This window comes from Lycium barbarum, chromosome 10 (assembly GCF_019175385.1).
Source record: "Lycium barbarum isolate Lr01 chromosome 10, ASM1917538v2, whole genome shotgun sequence".
NCBI lineage: Eukaryota > Viridiplantae > Streptophyta > Magnoliopsida > Solanales > Solanaceae > Lycium > Lycium barbarum.
This window is the reverse complement of record NC_083346.1, coordinates 80,485,010-80,501,129: the sequence shown is the minus strand read 5'-3', so window position 1 is coordinate 80,501,129 and position 16,120 is coordinate 80,485,010.

Sequence of the window (16,120 nt, the reverse complement as noted above, 5' to 3'; positions counted from 1 at the left end):
TATGAAGTGGGATTATATTGATGTGGTAGAAATCCCCGGAGTGTAACAAGAAATGATACGGACTATGACGTCTGGAAAGCGTTCGTCAGTTACAAGAATATAGCTTATGGTTCGACGATTGCGTGGGGTACGAGAAGATATATTATGAAGGTATTTAAATCAGTGATGTGAAAAAAAAAATTACCCCATAATGTTGGCAGAGAAGCCATGTCGGAAAGTCGGTAAAGGACGATTGTAAAGAGAACCCTCCCGAAGTAGTATGACGCCCCATAAGGTAAATTTAACATTCGAGGACGAATGTTCCTAAAGGGGGGGAGGATGTTACATCCGACATTTTTGTTCATTCGGAAAATTCAGGATAAATGGGCTTGTGATGAATAAGGCCATAATTGGACATTCCTTGGTATGCACGTGTAGGTTATGAATGTGATGGTGTGGAATTACGAAAGGTGGCCAAGGGCAAAAATTGGAATTTTGGGAACTTGTCCCATAAATTGCAAAATCTAGCCATTTTGGGCTAAAAAAAAAATAGGTGGAGAAAGGCCCAACTTAAGGGGGCCCAACCGGCCAAAGGAGTCCAAGCCCATGGAATAATTAAATTCCATGGGGAATTATATATGTATTGATAAGTATTGAGAAGGTTCAAGAAACAAAACATAAAGCAAGAACAAAGAAAAGAGAGAGAGGTTTCGGGTGGGTGAAGAAAAAAAAAGAAAAAGAAAAAAAAAAAATTGGAGCCAATTCCTTGGTTCAAAAATTCATCTCTTGTGAGATTTGAACTAAGCACAAGGTACTCTTCAAGTTGGTATAACTATTGTGGCAAGAAACTACCTATTGTGGCAAGTGGAAGAATTGGGAAAAGGTAAGAATCCATCCCTTTTTATTATGTTATGGAGCTTTGTTTATGTTGTGAAATGTAGAAATGAATAGAATTTGTGAAAATATGGAAGTTTGCAAAGTGGGTGTGTTTGTTGGAAAGTGGCCGTGTGTGTGTGTTGATGTATTGATGTAATGAGTTGAATTTTTATGATGTATTCTAGTTGTTGTTATGATAGAAATTATATTAGAAATGGAAGTGGAATGAATTAGTGAAGATTGGAAAAAAAATAGTATGTGGCCGTGAGATTCAAGGAGTGAAATGGAAATGAAAGTATCGAGATGCAAATTATGGTTATTGTTGATGAATTCGGAAGATGGCAATGTATAACGAACTTGTATGTTGAAAGTTAGGAAAAATTGGACAAGTAGTAGCTTAATGGAAAGTTGGTATGTGTTGCATATCTTGTGTATATTGTGTGGAAATGGTATGATATGCCTCCGACGTATGCTATAATGATCTTGATGGATAATAGATGCGAAAATAATAAGTTTGGTTTGGAAATGTAAGTTTGAAACGGAAAAGGTTTCGTTATGTTGGAAGATGGCTAATGATGCCTTAATGTATGTCTTGATGTTTGTTGTTGTTTTGATATCATTCTCTGGGTTGTTGTGTTGGTTGTTGGCTGTGTTTTAACTTTTGGGGATGTCGTATATACAGAGGAAATGCTGCCGAAATTTCGGTAGGCAATTATGTGTAAAGATAGAGTATTGAAAGAATGAAACTAACCAAATGGTAAACTTGACCATTTCCAGATTTTGGGCGAAATTTGGATTGACGCCAAGAGAGCATAAGGCGCCATCGAGGTATGTGAAGCACTTCTCTACGTTCCTAGGCATGTTCTGGATGTGGTAGGCTCGACCGCGAGCCTTAAGTCCGACTCCGTTCCCCGGAATTCGAGACGGAAAAACGCTCCAATTCCTTCAATTCAATTGAAACTATTTTATTGCAAATTGCCCTTAAAGTGAGATTTTGTACAAAACTTCCCCAAACGGAGTCGGAACACTTCCGAATGAGTATGGGTGACCTCATAAGGTCAATCATCAGTAATTTACGTATGTAGCCTCGGGTTGGTCCGAGGTGGGCCCACAAGGCCCGATACTTCCGGTACGATTTTTAAAATACTTCTGTTTTGGTCCGATCTTCTCCAAAAACTTCTGAACTATTATTTTGTGAATATTATGGATATTTTTGTGTAATTTATACAATATTATTTCTGAACATCCGAGCATCCCACTCTGATAATCTGTCGTGCCTTCCTAATTAGGATATGAGCGCGTGCTATGCATACTATCTGGATATTCTGATTTTGGCTCGCCGTTTGGCACCCTTCTGATTGATCGAGTCTGTATGTTGAGTCTGTAGGTAGGTGGTTTCTCATTTATCGATTCGTGTCTGTCTCAATGCATTCTTTCACTGCGACCCGGGCCAGGTTCTGTTATCGTGCATATTTCTCTGCATTGTTCACCGCGTCCCTCGGCGTACGGGCCGGGATCTGTATGTCTGTATGATCTGTGTATGGGGATGGCGGCCAGGATGGCATATGATCTGATATGATTCTGTCTGTCCACCGCGTCCCGTACTAAGAGGGCCGGGTTCTGTTACCGCGCCCCCAGACAGGGCCGGGATCTGTATGAATATATGCGTGTGCCATCTGTATTTATAAAGCACACGCCTTTGTATGATTTTGTGTGACTCTGTGCTACTCTGCATGCATAATTCTGTCCGTCATACTACTGGCTGTCTGTCCGTCTATGTTACGACTATTTCTGTTTGTCCGTATGGCTTCTGCTTCTGTATGTCCGTATGGATTCAGATTCTGCTCGTCTGTCCGTATTATGATTCCGTCTGTCTGTCCGAACTATAATTCTGTTCATTTGTGTAAAACGATTCTATATGTCTGTCTGGATCATAATTCTGTCCGTTAGTTTGACTTATGATTTTGCCCGTTATATTTCTGTGACTCTAGTTCGGACTATGTTTATATCTGTTACGTTTCTGCTTTACATACTCGGTACATTTTCCGTACTGACCCCCGTTCTTCGGGGGCTGCGCTACATGCCCGCAGGTACAGACGCACCAGGTGATACGCCGCCCGCGTAGGTTTCCGACTCTGCTTTTTGAAGAGCTCCTTTGACCCGGAGCATATCTTTTGGTATATATTTTCTGTCTTCTGTGTACTCCGTATGTGTGTATATTCTGGGTACGGCGGGGCCCTGTCCCGTCATATGATTCTGTATGTCTGTAGAGGCCTGTAGATGGATATGTGGGTTACGGGTTTCGTCTGTATGTTAGCCTCATCGGCTTATCTGTAAATGTCTGTATGTTCAGGTATATATGTATATATACGTATGGTTGCGCGCGTGCCGTATTTGCATCGGCCTATTTCCGTACTTCTGTTTTGAAACGAAAAAAAAAAATCTGTATGATTCGAATTCGATCAGATAGGTACGTATGGGTATCCAGTTAGGGTACCAGTCGCGGCCCACGGGGTTTGGGTCGTGACAAAAGTGGTATCAGAGCGGTTAGTCCTCGGTATGTCTACAGGCCGTGTCTAGTAGAGTCTTGTTTATCGATGTGTTGTGCACCACATCTATAAACAGGAAGCTACAGGGCATTTAGGATGTTACCCTTCTTTGGATTCTTAGATCGTGCGATAGAACTGTATTAGTAGGATGATCCTCTCCTAACGATCTGCTATGTTTCAGCGATGCCTCCGAGGAAGGCAACAGCCGCCCAGAAGGGCAAGGCGAGGATTGAAGCAGGAGAGACTAGCCAGGCCCCGAGGGTTACCAGGGCCAGTGTTCAGCCTGCACTTGAGGATGTGCCCCCGTCGTCTGGGTCTGTTACACCCCCTTCGCGAGAGGATATCAGAACAGCAGGGGCTGCTAATCGGGAGACGGCTCCACCGCAAGCTCCTGAGGTTCCAGCGCCCGAGCCTCCAGCTCCACCGGCAGGGGCGGAGAGTAGGGCCATGCGAGATGCGGTTCAGCTATTGACCACATTAATGGCGGAGCAGGTTCGCAGGCATGGATTTGGGGGCGGTCGTACGGACAGGTATGAGAGCTCCAGGGCTCGTGAGTTTCTGACATGTAATCCTCCAGAATTCTCCGGGGCAAAACCTGAGGAGGATCCCCAGGAGTTCATTAGAAAGATGGAGAGCACACTACGACTGATTAAGGCTTCGCCGACTGAGTCTGTGGAGTTGGCTTCGTATCGATTATATGAGGTGGCAGCAAATTGGTATGAGTCTTGGCAGCTCTCCAGGGGTGACGATGCTCCCCCAGCGGTATGGGCCGGATTTACTAAGGCCTTTCTTGACCATTTTCTACCACCAGAGCTACGAAGAGCTAGGGTCGATCGGTTCTTGAACTTGAGACAGAATGGTAGGAGTGTTCGCGAGTACAGCCTAGAGTTCGACTCACTGGCTAGGTATGCACCCACCATAGTAGCTGAGATGGCCGACAGGGTGCACAGGTATGTGATGGGACTGGACTCTTATCTGATTGATGGTTGTTTGGCTGTGGCTGCTCAGCCAGGGATGCATGTAGCCCGGGTACAGGCACACGCCCAGGGCATGGAGGACCGACGTAGGGAACGTCGGCCTGATAGGGGTTACGACAGGGGCCAGCCTAAGAGAGCCAGATCGGCTGGGTATTCAGAGGGATTTCAGAGCGAGCCTTCCCAGCGGCAGAGAAATAGGTATTCGTCCCAGCCAGCCTACAGTACGCCCCCACAGTTCGCAGGACAGAGCTCCAGAGGTCCCGGTCAGTCGAGGCCACCCATACCCCCGTGTTCTTATTGTGGGAGGCCCCACCCGGGGGAGTGTTACCGCGCTACGGGCGCTTGTTATTTTTGTGGGAGCCCAGACCATCGAGTCAGAGAGTGCCCACTTAAGGGCAGTTCGGGTTCAGCCCGGCCTGCTGGGTCCGTTGCAGGCTCATCTTCTCCTTCAGCGGCCATGCGCCCTGCGGGGCGAGGAGCACCAGCACCAGCACCAGCACCAGCACCAGCACCAGCGCCAGCGGGTCGTGGCAGAGGACGTGGTGCAGCTTCTGGTTACAGCGGTCCTTCGAACCGCGTGTTTGCTTTAACCGGCCGGCAGGACCCAGGAGCGTCTTCGAGTGCACGCCCAGGTACGCCAGCCAATCCTTTTTGAGAAATGTATGTATGGATAAGTTTGTATTTTGCTGAATTACGTGATCTTATACTTCTGGGTATTGGAAATAGTAAGATAAATGTTAATTTGGTGGATACCGAGATTCAGAAAAGCAATATGGTATGGGTATGACTTAGCCGGGGGTGGGACCCGCTACCAAAATTTTTCAGAAAATCTGCGAAGACCCCGATTTACTCTAAAATTACGTGACAAAGGTCGTGAGGGGCAATCGACGAAATTATATTAGCCCTAACGTGTCGAAATGCATGAAAGTTTCGGAGTTAAGCGTGCTCAGGCCATAGCAATTCTGGGATGGGTGACCCCCTGGGAAGTAATGCAAAGTTTTGCACAAGTGCAGGTATGACTGATATAAATGAAAATTTGGGGTAATCTAAAGGAAAAGAGAATGTATGGAGTAATTAGCGCCTCTATAAAAACCACACAGTCCGACGCGGATTAAGTGGGCAAAAAGGAAAGGTGTGATACCACTCGGAAAAATTTAGCGAATCTGGATAACAGTCAGCGACGACCCGAATGTTGTCAGGGGGTAGAAAACGCCCAAGTACATCATAAGTTAGTCTGGTATGACGATAGCTGTAAAAGGAAAAAGAGTATGGATAGTAGGGAAAGAGAGAGATAAGAAGGGCGAGTAAGCAGAATCTTTGAAAAAGTCGATAAGCGACACCCAAGACGATTTGTATGGTTGATTCTGAATACGTTCCTGTCTGACATATTTCCGTATCTCTTCTTTTGATTATGAATCCATCCGCCAGAGTTTAGCATGTCAGCTTCCGGTTACGAACCCGTCCGATATGCTTCTACGTGTCCGGTTCCAGTCCTGAATCTGTTGGTAAGAAGTGTCTGGTATGAAGTGGGATTATATTGATGTGGTAGAAATCCCCGGAGTGTAACAAGAAATGATACGGACTATGACGTCTGGAAAGCGTTCGTCAGTTACAAGAATATAGCTTATGGTTCGACGATTGCGTGGGGTACGAGAAGATATATTATGAAGGTATTTAAATCAGTGATGTGAAAAAAAAAATTACCCCATAATGTTGGCAGAGAAGCCATGTCGGAAAGTCGGTAAAGGACGATTGTAAAGAGAACCCTCCCGAAGTAGTATGACGCCCCATAAGGTAAATTTAACATTCGAGGACGAATGTTCCTAAAGGGGGGGAGGATGTTACATCCGACATTTTTGTTCATTCGGAAAATTCAGGATAAATGGGCTTGTGATGAATAAGGCCATAATTGGACATTCCTTGGTATGCACGTGTAGGTTATGAATGTGATGGTGTGGAATTACGAAAGGTGGCCAAGGGCAAAAATTGGAATTTTGGGAACTTGTCCCATAAATTGCAAAATCTAGCCATTTTGGGCTAAAAAAAAAATAGGTGGAGAAAGGCCCAACTTAAGGGGGCCCAACCGGCCAAAGGAGTCCAAGCCCATGGAATAATTAAATTCCATGGGGAATTATATATGTATTGATAAGTATTGAGAAGGTTCAAGAAACAAAACATAAAGCAAGAACAAAGAAAAGAGAGAGAGGTTTCGGGTGGGTGAAGAAAAAAAAAGAAAAAGAAAAAAAAAAAATTGGAGCCAATTCCTTGGTTCAAAAATTCATCTCTTGTGAGATTTGAACTAAGCACAAGGTACTCTTCAAGTTGGTATAACTATTGTGGCAAGAAACTACCTATTGTGGCAAGTGGAAGAATTGGGAAAAGGTAAGAATCCATCCCTTTTTATTATGTTATGGAGCTTTGTTTATGTTGTGAAATGTAGAAATGAATAGAATTTGTGAAAATATGGAAGTTTGCAAAGTGGGTGTGTTTGTTGGAAAGTGGCCGTGTGTGTGTGTTGATGTATTGATGTAATGAGTTGAATTTTTATGATGTATTCTAGTTGTTGTTATGATAGAAATTATATTAGAAATGGAAGTGGAATGAATTAGTGAAGATTGGAAAAAAAATAGTATGTGGCCGTGAGATTCAAGGAGTGAAATGGAAATGAAAGTATCGAGATGCAAATTATGGTTATTGTTGATGAATTCGGAAGATGGCAATGTATAACGAACTTGTATGTTGAAAGTTAGGAAAAATTGGACAAGTAGTAGCTTAATGGAAAGTTGGTATGTGTTGCATATCTTGTGTATATTGTGTGGAAATGGTATGATATGCCTCCGACGTATGCTATAATGATCTTGATGGATAATAGATGCGAAAATAATAAGTTTGGTTTGGAAATGTAAGTTTGAAACGGAAAAGGTTTCGTTATGTTGGAAGATGGCTAATGATGCCTTAATGTATGTCTTGATGTTTGTTGTTGTTTTGATATCATTCTCTGGGTTGTTGTGTTGGTTGTTGGCTGTGTTTTAACTTTTGGGGATGTCGTATATACAGAGGAAATGCTGCCGAAATTTCGGTAGGCAATTATGTGTAAAGATAGAGTATTGAAAGAATGAAACTAACCAAATGGTAAACTTGACCATTTCCAGATTTTGGGCGAAATTTGGATTGACGCCAAGAGAGCATAAGGCGCCATCGAGGTATGTGAAGCACTTCTCTACGTTCCTAGGCATGTTCTGGATGTGGTAGGCTCGACCGCGAGCCTTAAGTCCGACTCCGTTCCCCGGAATTCGAGACGGAAAAACGCTCCAATTCCTTCAATTCAATTGAAACTATTTTATTGCAAATTGCCCTTAAAGTGAGATTTTGTACAAAACTTCCCCAAACGGAGTCGGAACACTTCCGAATGAGTATGGGTGACCTCATAAGGTCAATCATCAGTAATTTACGTATGTAGCCTCGGGTTGGTCCGAGGTGGGCCCACAAGGCCCGATACTTCCGGTACGATTTTTAAAATACTTCTGTTTTGGTCCGATCTTCTCCAAAAACTTCTGAACTATTATTTTGTGAATATTATGGATATTTTTGTGTAATTTATACAATATTATTTCTGAACATCCGAGCATCCCACTCTGATAATCTGTCGTGCCTTCCTAATTAGGATATGAGCGCGTGCTATGCATACTATCTGGATATTCTGATTTTGGCTCGCCGTTTGGCACCCTTCTGATTGATCGAGTCTGTATGTTGAGTCTGTAGGTAGGTGGTTTCTCATTTATCGATTCGTGTCTGTCTCAATGCATTCTTTCACTGCGACCCGGGCCAGGTTCTGTTATCGTGCATATTTCTCTGCATTGTTCACCGCGTCCCTCGGCGTACGGGCCGGGATCTGTATGTCTGTATGATCTGTGTATGGGGATGGCGGCCAGGATGGCATATGATCTGATATGATTCTGTCTGTCCACCGCGTCCCGTACTAAGAGGGCCGGGTTCTGTTACCGCGCCCCCAGACAGGGCCGGGATCTGTATGAATATATGCGTGTGCCATCTGTATTTATAATGCACACGCCTTTGTATGATTTTGTGTGACTCTGTGCTACTCTGCATGCATAATTCTGTCCGTCATACTACTGGCTGTCTGTCCGTCTATGTTACGACTATTTCTGTTTGTCCGTATGGCTTCTGCTTCTGTATGTCCGTATGGATTCAGATTCTGCTCGTCTGTCCGTATTATGATTCCGTCTGTCTGTCCGAACTATAATTCTGTTCATTTGTGTAAAACGATTCTATATGTCTGTCTGGATCATAATTCTGTCCGTTAGTTTGACTTATGATTTTGCCCGTTATATTTCTGTGACTCTAGTTCGGACTATGTTTATATCTGTTACGTTTCTGCTTTACATACTCGGTACATTTTCCGTACTGACCCCCGTTCTTCGGGGGCTGCGCTACATGCCCGCAGGTACAGACGCACCAGGTGATACGCCGCCCGCGTAGGTTTCCGACTCTGCTTTTTGAAGAGCTCCTTTGACCCGGAGCATATCTTTTGGTATATATTTTCTGTCTTCTGTGTACTCCGTATGTGTGTATATTCTGGTACGGCGGGGCCCTGTCCCGTCATATGATTCTGTATGTCTGTAGAGGCCTGTAGATGGATATGTGGGTTACGGGTTTCGTCTGTATGTTAGCCTCATCGGCTTATCTGTAAATGTCTGTATGTTCAGGTATATATGTATATATACGTATGGTTGCGCGCGTGCCGTATTTGCATCGGCCTATTTCCGTACTTCTGTTTTGAAACGAAAAAAAAAAAATCTGTATGATTCGAATTCGATCAGATAGGTACGTATGGGTATCCAGTTAGGGTACCAGTCGCGGCCCACGGGGTTTGGGTCGTGACAAGGGCACTGGTCGCGGCCCACGGGGTTAGGTCGTGACAGTTTCCATCTTACACTCGCGTTTCTCTCACCCGCTTCCCCCCTTAAGGGTGTACTTATACCATTATCTGTTTATATTCTGCTCTATGTCCCTATTTCCAATTCACTTGGTATATTGTACCATATCCATGTCTTTTCTTTATAACTTATAACTTTGATTATCTACATACGAAACCTTAACAAAATCATGAAGCGATGAGAACCTTTCTGTATATAGTACAAAATCTCATCTGATAATCTGAACTCGAGTAATGCAACCAATGTAGCAACTCATCCAAGGCCACATTCCACCTACTCCAATCAATAATTTATTAGTACTTGCAATCGTCCCAAATTCTCAATTAGGTAATACTTATATCCTGATGATAAGTGTCCAAAGTTCTCTTGTAATATTATTTTTATCCCAGCCTATATCATCTGTTTCCTTTAACAAATTTACAATACATCATTTCTTCCTTGAACCTACAGGCCTCGTCCTTTAAGGATTTCACTGTTTCCGAGATGAAGTAATGTACACGCAGTACTCATTTATGCCTTATGCTCTCTTACCCTTGTTGTGTACCCATCACCGACTTCTAACTTACTCAAAATCATATTGGGTTCATCTTAATGACAGTCTTATCTTATCTCCTTGTCGTCGTATTACACCTTTAAGTTCGTAGCTATATATTTCCCTTTTTTTCTATACCCATACTCAATTAATTACGTCTATCTTGGGCGCTTTCTTTAGTATTTCTTGCCATTTCTCCAATCCATGCCCATCTTTTATTCTGTGCACGAGGAATCTTATGCTACCTCTGTATCCTTCGGAAAACACTACTTCTGCATAATCCCTTTCTCATTTTCATAATGTATTCTGTTCATCCCTATTTGTTCTTATCATACCAGTCATTTTCTAGCACTCATTCTATCTCGTTGCTCATCTTCCTATAGTTTGGTCTTTCACAATTCTGTCACTTATATTAGTCGTGTTCTCAACTATACATGTCATAACCTATTTCTACATTGTTATCTCGCTTTCATCTTATTCCCTTATTTCAATTAACTCCTTCTTCTCCTGTGCTTGCTTTCATTTTCGTTATCACATAATCTCTATTCTGAACTTTCCCTATAGAACTTTATAAGTCTTTCTCATCTGTTCCATACCTTGCCTTTCCATTTCACATTGCCTTTATACTTTAGCCATCTAGATCACGTCATATCTTTTAGTCACTTCCTCGCTAGGCTTTACTCATTTTAATAATAATCCTTATTATATTCACATTATATCTTGTTCGTAATCCATCCATAGTGTAACACTTCTTAACCCTTTACCCCTTTCTGGTCAATCTTATCCTTAATACCTCATAAGCAGTCTTATCAACACATTTATATTCGTCACAATTCTTCTTCCTCTGTATTCTTGTCTCAATCTTACTATTACTTCTTCTAGCTATAAACTCGTCGTAATTTATCCCTGCTTGTCAATTCAGTTGATACCTCAATATAACACTCTATTAAAATTTGCCAGCCTTTTCTAAATCATCTCTTATTATCACAAGCCCTTCCAAATTATCCTAGCATTTCTTTTTACCATATCAATACCAACCTCATAATTACTATTACATCATGCAACAGTTAACTTTTTTCTCAAAGTCAACCGTACTCGCAACTTAGTCAAATCTTATCATTACTGTTGACATGACCTTTCAAGAATATTACGAACTTATATCTCATTCTCTTTTTGTTTCTAGGAAAATTTTGGCAGAGTTTCCTCTGTATTTCTTACTATCTCAAAACCTGCACGCAGGAAATACCAACAATGCCTCACAGGGCCAACATATATATATATATATATATATATATATATATATATATATATATATATATAGCATATCATAGCCACACAGGGATCCCAATACCAACAATTGTATGAAAATGATGAACTTACCTCGTATGTCCAACTCAAACTGTACCTGTTATACTTGTCTGTTTACTTCCCCTTTTTAATCTTTAGCTGCATTTCAATCATACCTACAACATTCATACCATATCTAACGTATACTCTGCTTACCATTACTTATCTTTTTGCTGATTTCTTCAGATCCTCCTGTTCACACTTTATAATTGAACTTATCATCAATATATATCCAATCCACTTTCTTACTATACTTACAATAACTTACCTTGATGATGGCCAGTCTACCATTCTGTATATAGAAATATTGATAACGTAACCTCGATGAAATATCTTGCCTCTGTAACTCCCAGTAGCATCATTTACCTTCTTTGTCGACACCACTCTCCTGCTGAATCAAAGGACATATATAAGGGATATCATTTCCTATCTCTTGGCTCTATCATACGATCTAGAGTAACAAGGAAAGGTAACATCCTAAATGTCTTGTAGCTTCCTGTTTATAGATGTGGTGCACAACATACCGATAAACGAGACTCTATTAGACACGGCCTGTAGACACTCCGATGATGAACCTGGCTCTGATACCACTTTTGGCACGACCCAACCCCATGGGCCATGACTAGTGCCCGAGCTAGACACTCATATACATATCTACTAGATATAGTCAAACTGAATCTATGAACAATATGGAAACTTGCAAAAGAACTCTGAAGGTTCTTACCGTCATCATATGTATATATGCAGATAAACTGTCTCCTGAGGAGTCTCAACTAATCAAATCATAAAATATTACGCAAGCCGACAAGGCTGCCACTACATACGAACCTATCCATAGAACATCGTATAGGCACTGCTGAACAAAACTTATACACAACTCACACATATGTCCACAGACCTCTAAGAGTATCGATAGTAAAATATGACGGGACAGGGCCCCGTCGTACCCCTGGATAAACATATATGTACATCAAAAGATCTGTACCAAAAGTCTAGGCTCCGGAACAATGGAGCTCTCCAAGACAGCTGAGTAGAAGTCCTATGATGAAGGGTCACCAAGCCGACTATCTGTACCTGAGGGCATGAAACGCAGCCCCCCGAAGAAATGGGGGTCAGTACGGAATATGTACTGAGTATATAAAGCATGAAATACAATAAAGAGGACCATAACGGAAATAGAGATTACTAGAAACAAGTATGACTTTTAAAATATCAATACACTTGCCTTATGAAATGAAAATCATGCATACAATATCATATATCATATCCAGCCCATTATGGGACTTGGTGGATAAGGTCGCCACATACCGTCCTTGGCGCCATAATCACATCAACACACCATCACATCATCACATCATAACACCATCACATTATCACATCATAACACCATCATATACATATACACATATATATATATACCGTACCCGGCCCTCTAGTGAGGGACTCGGTGAACAATGCAGTGAAACTGTGCACGAGAACGTATCCTGGCCCGAGACTCAGTGAAAGATGTATTGAGGCATGCACGAGTAGAGTAGTGAGCAACCATATGCAAATTAAATCATATCTGAGACTCAATAGAATAATAAAAATGAACCATCATTTGAAAATTTAGACGATAGTCATATCAAGTACCTTTCGAATGTCACTACGGATTATATTAAAATAGAATTTCTGGAATCATATACACGTATCAAGACATAATGAAATAGCTTTTGGAAGTCAAAAACATTAGCCATCCTAGTGGCTCTAAGAATAGGAGCTTCTTCGGAGTCATATATACGTTGTCGGTTTGTTTTATAAAGATCATGCCAAAAGAAAGAAGGGTTAGCTTTACATACCTCATCGCTTACTTACTCATCCTATGTCTCATTTCTTGAACCTGCAAGTCTATATCCCAAAGCGATATGCTCAAATCAGTCTGTAGGAACTAACTTTAAACTCATATTAACTTAACAAAATGATTTAATGAATCCCCTGTATCATTCGTTCTAACCAAACTTCATATCATTTCCAAATCACAAACAAAGACTTCAACAACGTCATCACATAAGTTCTATGGAAACAGAACAATAACTCACTTCATAACTCCATAGAATTCGGCCCACGTCTCACTAATCTCATACCATCTACAAATAATACCAAATATGCCAATAATTAAATTAAGATACTCTTTCAAACCAATCCTTAATTACTTAGAAATCTAACTATATTCGGGCAGCATTTTCCCTAAAAGCATAATAATCCTCGTGATTCCAACTTTGCCAAAATATCAATCATTATACCATTAACAACAATACCAATAATTTCATATCAAACTAAAATTAAATCCATTCTTAAATTACCTCCAAAACAGCCCAATATATATATTCCTATACCGATACTTGTATACACTTCCTTATTTTCGTATATACATAGTATAACAACAATCACAACCACAGCCAATTCCACGATATTCCAGCCCACAAAACAATACATAACAACCACCAAACAACCCATATGATAAGAATAACAATTTATTTGATTTCTGATATAACTCTCGTAATTCTTTCATCTAGCAGCGTAGATTCGACTCGGATAACTCCAATACATTTAGGAGAGGATATTTCTTACCTTATATGCCAAGAAGTACTCTTCTTCCACCTTACTTCATTTCAAAGAAATCTTCAATTTGCCAGCACCGGAGGAAATTGATATTAGAATCATCACGTCAATGGAATTGAACTTGACTTGACATTTATTAGGACAAAGTAGCTGCTATGTTGCTCAATGAAAGGTTGTTACTGTGTACTTAAGGAGAACGTTGCTGGTTTGATTTGGAAGTTCACGTCGCTGCCCATTTTTTTTGTCTAAGAAATTGTTGGCTTAACCTTGAAAGGTTGCTTCCAACAAAGAACAATCCACGTTGTGTTCCTTTTTAATTATATGCAGTACTTAGTTCTATAAAATAAATTCTCCAAAGTGGGATAAGAAGGGTAAACATGCACTCTATTCCTTTGACACATGGGGCTTTTAGGACCCTTACACCTCAATAGCCACCATCATCCCATCTCTTCCATGTTTGTATTTAAAACCCCAGCTACCCAATTAACAAGCTTCCACGTGGATTATGTCCATAAATTATTTGTCCCATAATCCGAATTAATTCCTTTTCTTCTACTACAATTCTCCACTTAATCAATTACACACATGATTAATTTCTTGATCCCAATTCACTAAAATAGTAATCATTTTTACTATACTTCATATACTCATTTTCATGATCGTGTGACATAACACTAGTTCACAACGTCATTTTCCACACATAAAATATTATTTTCAATCATCTTCGTCGCATTTTTTTTTCTTAAATCATTTTGGGACTTCATTCCTTGTATACACCGAGCTCTTGATTTTTATCCTTGGATATGATAGAATTCTCCGGGCTCGGGTAAATTTTCTCCTGTTGGACGATTTAATTTTCTAGTCCGAAAATACGGGATATTATAGCTTGGACCGTATTTCATCAAATAAATCTCGAACCTCGACAAAATTTATTTTCTTAGATTGGTTTAACTTCAAATCCTCACGATACATGTGTACCATCACTTTAACCACCTATACGCTTGGGGAATAACCTCGTGTCCATTACTAATATCATTTAACTCGCACACTTTCCAATGCATGAGAACACGGGATGTAACAGTTTTTAAGCAAGAATGGGAAACCCTTTTCTTTTTCAACGCAGAACAACGCAGGAGAACAGATGTAGTGATGATTTTAGTGTAGAAATGGACAGGCAAATCTGTTCGCGGCTAAAGAAAGCTAGGGTTTTGCTAAAATGGGAAGAGAGAGAGGGAGGATGAGAAGGGAGAAGAGAGAGGGAGGGAAGCGGCGCTGGATGAAAATGAAACCTAAGGGTTTCATTTGTTGAAGGTCGGGTCGGGTCGGGTAGATTACGGGTCATCGGGTCGGTCCGTCTAGTTTAATGAATGGTGGGTAAAATGTTGGGCTGGGTATTGAAATGGGTTGGTCAGGTAGATGAATAGGGTATTGGGCTGGGAGAATTAATTTTTAAAAATGGGCCAGCCGGGTTGCTGATTAAAAATATGGGTTGGTCATTAATGGACTGGTCCAAAAAGGTTTGTGGATTAAAATATGGGGCTTTCTAAATTTGAATAAACGACCTTCAACTAATGATATGGTAACGTGTGCTAAAATATTATCTAATATAAAAAATATAATTATTAGTGCTCAGATAATAAAATAAAACATGGCTATGACGTCGTAATAGACGTGCAATAATATTTGAAAGTTCAACAATAAATAAACGTTATTGCAAAATAACTGCGATGCGCGTGCATAAGCTGGTAAAAATGCTAAAAATGATACAAATACGAATTATGATAATACTGGTAATAATAATAATAACAAATAATAATAATAATAATAATAGAGGTAATAATAATAATAATTATTATTATTATTATAATAATAATAATGAGAAAAGCGACGATATTAATAGAAAACTGATAAAATTTGTGGTAAAGTGCAAACAACTATTCTTAATCTATCAAAAATAAATATTTGAAAGAAAGGTGGGACACAATTAGGTGTCAATAGCTAGCCTATTGACTGTACGTTAATGGGGAATTTTCCAAGGTGTAACACCTTGAGTGCTAACACTTCACTTGAGCAAAACCCTAGTTTCACCTTCACTTGGATTCCTTGTCTTGGATGAACTTTAATGAGTTTCTTACACTTTATTCACTTGGTTTGATGAAGTTGATCACTAATATCTCTTGAATTCTTGTGGGAGAACTGTTCTAGAGAGTTCTAGAGAGAAGTTGTGTCAAAAGGGAAATGAAATGAAATGAACTTGGTACCTTATTAAATACACAAAATCTATCCCGACAAGTTTCTACG